We start from the raw sequence: 8,324 nt of genomic DNA on the forward strand, positions 1-8,324 counted from the left end.
TGTAACTCGACTATTCAAAAATGTTGAGAATCGTTGAAAGAAGAGAAATATTTTCTTGCGAAAAAGTGAATAAGAATTGCTGAGTTTTTTCATTATTTTCTGTGTTTGACTGAAGCTCTAAACATAATTCGTTTTCTTAACCTTCTTTGGTTACCTTATACTTTTTATTGTGTAACTTGAGAAACCACAAAGATATATATGTGAGAGAATAGGATGAAATAAAAAAAGGAAGATGAAGATGGAGGGAGAAAATGAAAAAATAGGTAAACCTTAAATTCTGATTTAAGGCAAAGTTAACCCTTGGTAACATTGTTACAATATTGTTTCTCTATCTTGAACCATTTCTTACACAACCATTTTCACTCCCAGTTTTTTACCTCCCAGACTTTTCTTTTCCTACGATAAGCCTTGGTATAATAAAAATATATCGTTCCATGTATACATTATATAAATAATGTGTGAGTAAACTTTTCTTCTTTTTCTTTGAAGCAACAGTTATCTGATATACGTTTAGGTATTAACATTCAATTCTGATTGTTTGCAATTAACCAAAACCTTGCCTTGATAAATTGATTTTGATATTTTCTCGGCAAAACAAGGCAACACTGAAACAAATGAAAAGCTTAAACTTTTCAAGGGAACTTGAAAAATGCACGATTTCATTGCAATGAGCATTTTCGCACTTAAATCGAACTTCGAAAGGCTCTTAACTCTGGAAATTCACACAAAATTTTATGCTTTCATCGTTTTGATGAATCCCTCTTTTTGGAAGTGCATTTTTGGAACAACAATTTTTAGAACGAAATTAAATTCTTCTTTGAATGTGCATTTGCAATTCAAACGGGTTCGAGTTCAAGCAAATTTCGAAAATTGTTTTTTCGAACAGAATTTTATTCTTTTTTCGATGAATCAAATAAGAACTGCCTTTCTTATCAAGACGGACTCGAGTTCGAGTGGATTTGGAAATTGGGTTTTTCGAACGGAATTAAATTCCTTTTTGGATGAACCAAATGGAACTTGAGTTTTCTATTAAATAGACGGTTCGACTGATGAACTTTTCAGATACTTTATTGTGATTGATTTGCATTTTAGTGTTGATTTGATGAAGACAATTTGCTATTGAATTTCCATTGAATTGCAAGTTCTGCCATTCAGGATTCCAAGCTTGTTGGGACTTGAGATAATAATTAGTTAATTAAACATGCAAATGTAAATGAGATGATAATTCAAGGAAAACTCTGAAACTTGAAACTTGCCATTTTTGCCGTTTGCAGTGGAAACTGGTTTTTACGCAAGTGTCGAGTTTTTGGATCGAGTTGTGAGCTTAAATTACTTTTTTGACTTATTCAATTAACTTTATATTTGTTGATTAAATGAGAAATTATCATTTTCTCTCGCCTTTTTTTCCTTCTCTAGTTGATGATTCCATTTTTGCCTTTTCCATCAGAAAAGACGTAAAACATATTTCATCGGATGACATTCATTCATTAATGAATAATAGAAGGTTTCATTGATAATGAACATTTTGATTGGAAAGCAAAAGGAAACAAAATGGCAGCTCATTATTTATTCTGTTTGTTTTGAGGTTGAAGAAAATGGCATTTTCCAATTTCTTCAACTTTTATCATAAATATATTCATGTGTAAAGGTGTAAAAAGAAATGATATTTACTTATGGAACAAAATTTTCTCCTTTGATAACACCTTTTGTTTACTGAATGTTAACATTTTCGTGATTACTGTTTAATATGGTTCAGATGTGACATTAATAGTTTTGTTAATGGTAAGCAAAATATTTTGATAAACAAGTTAACATTTGGGTTTATTCAATTAATAATATCAAAGTGAAACTGTTATTGCATTGGAATTAGCTTTTAAATTATTTTCCCATTCAAAGAGAAGTCAGTTTTTGACAAAATTTACTTTCCGTTAACCTGAAAGGCAAATCGTTTATTAACAAAATCACAAATGAAAGAGCAAGTCAATAGAAAGCCTAAAGTAAAGTCAAACATTTACAGCCAAAGGAGACTCGATGACGATGAAATTTGCAAAACTTGGCAAACTTCGCTAACGCTGCTTATTTCAGTCGGGATTGAATGCAAAATGATGAGGTTGTGATGCGATTGTAGTTGGCTGAAATATTGATTTCTTGATGAACCTGATTGTCTCTCTTTCAATAGGCCAGTTGATTTTAATTGAATTAATTATGTTTTCGATTTTCTCTTCTTGCATATTCCATCTTTTTACAAGCTAATTTGATAATGATGAAAACCTGATTACTGATGAAATTTGTGACGCTTCTAATCCAAAGAGAAAAATTTGCTGAAGAGAAACTCTTCGTTGTTAAATAATTAATGAACCCATCATGAGCCTAATTTGATTAATAATTTAATTTATTATTTGCAGTTTTGGATTATTTCTTTCTTTTTCCTGCTTTCTACTTGTTTTTATTTCTCCTTTTGCTTCTTCTTCCTACTGAGTTTAGTATCCAAGTATTCTGAGAAGAAAATGCTTCCATGCTAATTATTATTACATTCAGAAGAAGTTCAAGATGAAACAGATAATCTTACAAAGAATTGATTAAAGTTTAATGGTAAACAGTATGATTGATTAAAAGTCTTGTGCAAGTATCAACAAATGCAGTAAAAGGTAAACTTAATTGTGGACACTGATCATGATGCTATGGATCGAAAAGGGTCAGATTTATGCTCCAATCTAGATTAGTGATTGAAGTAATCAGATTAAATAATTAATGTGCCAAAATAAACAAATCAATATGAAGATTATTGAGGCAATAACCCAAATTGTTATAAACCATTTGTATTTACAATCACAGAACAGCATCGTAAAAACAGAACAATAATGCAATTAAGACCAACATTGAAGCTGATCAATGGAATTGCACTGAAATGCTGAATTGATTCCAGAAAATTTACACTAATTTCTCAATCAATACATCGAAATATGAAACTACAGCTTTATCACCGAACAGACAAGTTTACGCTTTGTACAATAACGACAGCACTAGGAAATGCATTTCTAGAGATTGATGCAAAACGTTCAAACATTTGTGATTTCTCTTAAAATTAGCATTACTGCAGATTAGAGATCGTTGTTGATATGGTAAATACAAATTGAATGCAACGCTATAAGGATTTTATGTTTAGTCGAGAGTAGTTCAACATTTCTCCAAATGAATTGAAGAGTTACGAGCTCACATTCAACTTGAAGGCTGAATAACAAGTGACATGGATTGATGTGGATCAGTTGAATGATGCATTGATCGGTTTGATCGAAATTCGATACTTTCGTTCTTTAAAAACCTAATTGGAGTAGAAACTGAATTATACAGAAATGTGGATTTGGTTTCAAGAAATTAAGTCCTGACCATTCGATGGAAAGAAAGTTATGAATCTTAATTCGACTACAAACTTGTCAGAACAAAACATTTTGCAAACCTCCGGACTTCACTGTGCAATCAAAAGGATCGATTTTGAAAACTTCATTCATTTCTCCTCAGTTTTTGCTTTAGAAAGATTCTTCAAAGTTCGCTTTTGCAAACAAATTTTATTTTCACCAAAACTTGTAAACCTTTCTAACAATGCTTGAAGTGGACAGTACAAAGGGTCAAATTGAATTGAAACTCATTAGAAGTGTGCAAATTGAATAGAAATGTGCAATGGAATCAACTATTCAAAGTCTACTTTCTGCGAACAGTTTGATTGCGAAAAAAGTCTAGAACTGGAAATTGCAACTCATTTTGCTGTTGGATTTAGAAGGGCTTTACCGTGATTATAGTAAATATGGAAAGAATGAAAAAGAAGTAAAAATTTTTTACTTTTCCAAAGAATAATAATGATGATGATGAGTGAGAAGAAAAAGTGTAAATGATGAAAGATTTTGATGATAATGCCACAATAATGTACACATTAGCACTCAGATTTTGAGCATTTAAAGAAGAGAGGAAGAAGAAAAATTTTCACCACAATTTTATGCTTCTTTTGTTTGGTTACATTTTGCTCTACTTTTCCTCTCAATATTTTTCATCATTCCTCTTTTTCCTTGTTGTTCCAGTTTTCCAGGCTTTAAACTCATCAATCAACATGCTTGTGTTGTACAATGGAAAATGATAAGAATAAGTAAAATGGTGAAGAAAATGCAAGAATAGTTCAAGAAGAGGGAAGATAATGCAAGATGAAAAAGGTTTTTGTGTTCAACTGAAAAGTCAATCTTCAGATGCTTGGGATTGTTTTTAATTTTCACTCGAAAAGCAAAAACAAAAGCTTCCATTATTAACCTCTTAAAGTATTATCTATTCAGTTTAGATGAAACATTTTAAAGCTTAAACTTATTTTCCGTTTCATTATTTGCTGACTTTTATTCACCTTTCAACTGTTCAGGTAACAAATTATTTCTTTAATTGAGAGCAAAGACAACAAAGCTCAAGTCAAATGGTTTAAAATTGGATATAAATCGTTTGCTATTCAAATCTAATTGTTTTCCCTTTTCCCTTCAAATGTTGTTGAGTCGTTTTGCAGTTTTGATTCTCGTTAAAATTTGGTGAGCTCAATGTTTTAAAAAGTTTATGAAATTGATGAGTAAAGAATGGTGAATTTTGATGAGAAAATAGTGAATCAAATAAAAAGTGCAATTTTCAACTGATTTACTTCTTCCTTTGTGCCATCATCAATCATGAATTTAGAGTTTTTTGCTCTCGTTTTAAACCAAATATTGTTTTTGCAGCTTTAGTATAACAAAATTGTTAGCTGAGATTATTTTAGTCCTTTTATTTGCATTAACATTGACTAATAATACATGTTAATGAGGATGGTAAATCGCGATGAGCAACAATAATATGAATGATAATGATGAGGTTATTAGCAAAAAAGTACAAGATAAACGAATAATGGCTTCAGATTAACTAAAGATATGTAAAGCAGAATCGGAAAACGGAACTGCAAATTGGTGAGAGAAGCAAGCATTAGAAGAACGATTGAAATTTGCACAATTTTGAAACAGAAGCAATTAGTTGGATAAAAGCCTAGGAAATGCTATAAAGACGGTAACTTGATGCTATTTCGTTTTCACAGTCAGTGGCTCTGCATTTTGATAGCAAAACTTTGATTGTCTCTGAGTCCTTTTAACTTGAACCTTCAACATTAAATAGCTCAATAGGTTAGGTTAGACTGGATTATGTTGCTTTAAAATCGACAAATCTTTCAATTTCTGGACAAATTTACTACTTTACACTTGACTTCACTTAGTTTCAGACTCGCAAAGACTCGTTTATGCAAACTATGAACTGTCAAATGAAAAGACTACAAATCTAAAACTCAGGACATCTTCATTTGCAAGTTTTCACGGAGTTTGCTGCACTCTGCAGATCGATTCTTAAATTGCACAGTTGAACTTCATTTGGACAGAATAAGATGTTATATAAGCAGAAGTGTAACTGTGCACTTCATTTCAAGGCAAGTGTTTTGTAACTAAAGTTCGAGATATAAGCAAATGAGCCAACTCATGAAGAACTGATCAGCAATTTCTCCAATTGTAACTGTAAAAGTATAGCTTCTAAACGGAATCGAAATGTCTTTAGTCTTCTAATTTTTCGTGAAAAAGGTACTTCTTGCTCTGTATTCTGTTTGCTTGTTACAAGAGTGTTTAACTGTTGTTACTTGCATTAATTTGATTGTTTCCTTCTTTGGTTCCACAATTCTTGTTGTGTTTTTTAATCTGAAAATTGAAACATTTTTCATTGTTATACGAAATAATTGTGGAAAATGTTGGCCAAAGTTGCGATGTGAAAATGCGATTCCTTTTAATGTGCTTTTAACAATATTATGGTTATCAAATTTTCAATATTAAGCTTGTTCTGTTGACCATTTGTATTTTGGATGCAAGAGTGAAAAATGAAACACGAAAAGAATGGAAATGATACAGAGAAGGAAAACAATTGAATCAATCTTAATAAACTGTGTTTTTCCCTTGAATTAAGGTTAGAGTGAACGGTGAGATTGACATGATTTGTAATTAGTTTTGACGATAATTCAATGATTATTCCATTTGTTTTAGTTGCACAATAAATTTTTTGGTTACTTTGACTTTGCGATGCCAAATGTTATGATATATTGTTTGAGTTAATTTCACTGTTCCTCCCAGTTTCTTGTATTTTTCACTCCCAATCATTATTCTTATCTAAAAAAACGTAAACCAAAATTAAGGCAAAACTTTTTTCTACTCGCAACGAATCTACCTTTTTCATTTCAATTGTTTTCCTTCACAATATAACCATTGTAATATTTTCAATTACTATCAATATTAATAGAGTTTAGACAAAATTTTCATTTTAAAGGATAACTTTAATGTTTGATACAAAATTCATACAAAATTTACAGAATGCAAAAGAAAATGCAATTCCAAGGAATGTGATTTACATTTATGCAAAGTTCTGAATCGATAAATATTAATCCAATGTCAATGGATTTTTAGACTCGTATCGATAAATCGATTCAAAGTTTTCGAAAGATTCTCAATTTAGCTGATTGATTTTTATCGAGAAAACGATTGATTTCCTAATCTTGATGAAGTCAGGTAACATTTCTCGTAATGTTCGCCCTGATTTAGGTATGAAACTTGGACGCTGCATGAAACCTTCACTTTGGTAACGCTCATCACGATGACTGTGTTAACGGTTCGAGCAAACTTTAACATTGAAAATCTAAAGCTTGAGTTTTCTCCATAACCAGTAATTGCGATTAATTTTAATTCCTTAAGTTATCTATGAAAGATATTCGAACTGAATCGCTGTTCGATCGATCAGGAAATTGCAAAACTTCAAGTCTCAAGGTTATTCAGGTCATCCAATTGATCTCATTCAACCGTTTTCAAAGGAAACTCACAAGCTCAACGACCATTTACAGCATCTTTATCAATCATAAAACTTGTCTAATTAAATGTGAACGAGTCTTATGTAAATTGATATCAACGTCACTTTAACCATTAAAATTATAACTTTTCCTGGAACCAATTTTGTGGCTCATTTCTGCCATGGAACTATGAATGTTGTGGAACCATTTCTCCAAATTGAGCATCATTCGAATTTACTTTTATCCAAATTTTCCATGAAACATTCTTTCTTCTTCTTTCTTCTTCTTCTTCCTAAAGTGAAACAAAAATTTGATTAAAGCTCAGTTTAGCTGGAGTTTACAAGGCGCTAAAATTGTTAATAAATGTTGGCAAAATGAACAATTGTTTAACCAGATTACACCAAACGAGTTGGTAAATGATGCTAAATTAATTTCATTTTTTTGCAACAATTTACTTTCCATCATCATTTAACCCTTTCCTTTCCATCTTCATCATCTTCTCTTCTCATTCCCTTGTATTCACGCCATTAAAATAGCTAATAAATGGTTACCAATCCAAGTAATCATGTTGATACAAAGTAAAACCCAGTAACTCTCATTATGTTGATATATTGTTACACTTTCATTTGACTTTGCAGAATAAGTTAACAGCAAAAGCAAGGATAAAAAACACGAAAAGAAGAAAAAAATAACAATAATAATGATAATAAAAAGGCAAATATAACATTGTTCAATAGACTAAAGTGTTTTTCGGATCTTTTTGGGTTTCGATTTCTGTTTTTTTTTCTGTGAAAATAAACTTGAAAGGGTTTAAGAGTAAAAAAAGCTAAATTTATTGTTCATATGTTAGGCAAATATCAATTGTTTCAAATGTTGGGTTCTGTTTATTTTCAAAGAAACGATTCTAATTGACAATGTTAAGTACAAGATAAAAGGAGAAAACCATTTTCTGTACAAATTGTTTACCATTTTGTATTAGTTCATGATTCAATTATCATGGTTCAGTCTGGATTCTCATGAAAAGAGCAAAAAAAATGGCAACAATTTGATTCGCATTTACATGTTTATCTTTTGGCAGCTTTTCCTTCTTCAGTGAAAAGTCATTAGTAAATGATAGTAAAGTGAAGTGAAAGATTAACATAAGTATCATGATGATGATAGGTAATGTACACCTGATTCTGTAGTTTCCGGAGAAAGTGAAATTGGTCAAATTCTGTTGATGAAGGTTGCAATCGTTTTGAAGGTTGAAAAGTTGATGGTCAAATGGAATGGATGAAATTTACACTTTGAATGGAAAAAATTGTTTTTCTTTTTCTTCTCATCTTCATGAGAGTAAATGATGAAAAAAATGAGCAACAAGGCAATAAAATTATATCATTTTATCCTATGGTTACTATTATCATTTGGAATGATGAAAAGAAACAAGTTGAGTGAAAATGTTGAGATTCACTTTTTATTG

The 8,324-nt window shown here is 30.8% G+C and overlaps 1 protein-coding gene across 1 annotated transcript in view; it reads left to right on the forward strand.

Moving 5' to 3' along the window:
* eag (potassium voltage-gated channel protein ether a go-go) overlaps window positions 1-8,324 on the forward strand; it is a 59,734-nt gene that overhangs the window by 17,876 nt on the left and 33,534 nt on the right. The window lies entirely within an intron of this gene.

The sequence above is a fragment of the Tetranychus urticae genome, chromosome 1 (genome assembly GCF_039701765.1).
Source record: "Tetranychus urticae isolate SD_2017Ah chromosome 1, NJAU_TeUrti_SD_1.0, whole genome shotgun sequence".
Lineage (NCBI taxonomy): Eukaryota > Metazoa > Arthropoda > Arachnida > Trombidiformes > Tetranychidae > Tetranychus > Tetranychus urticae.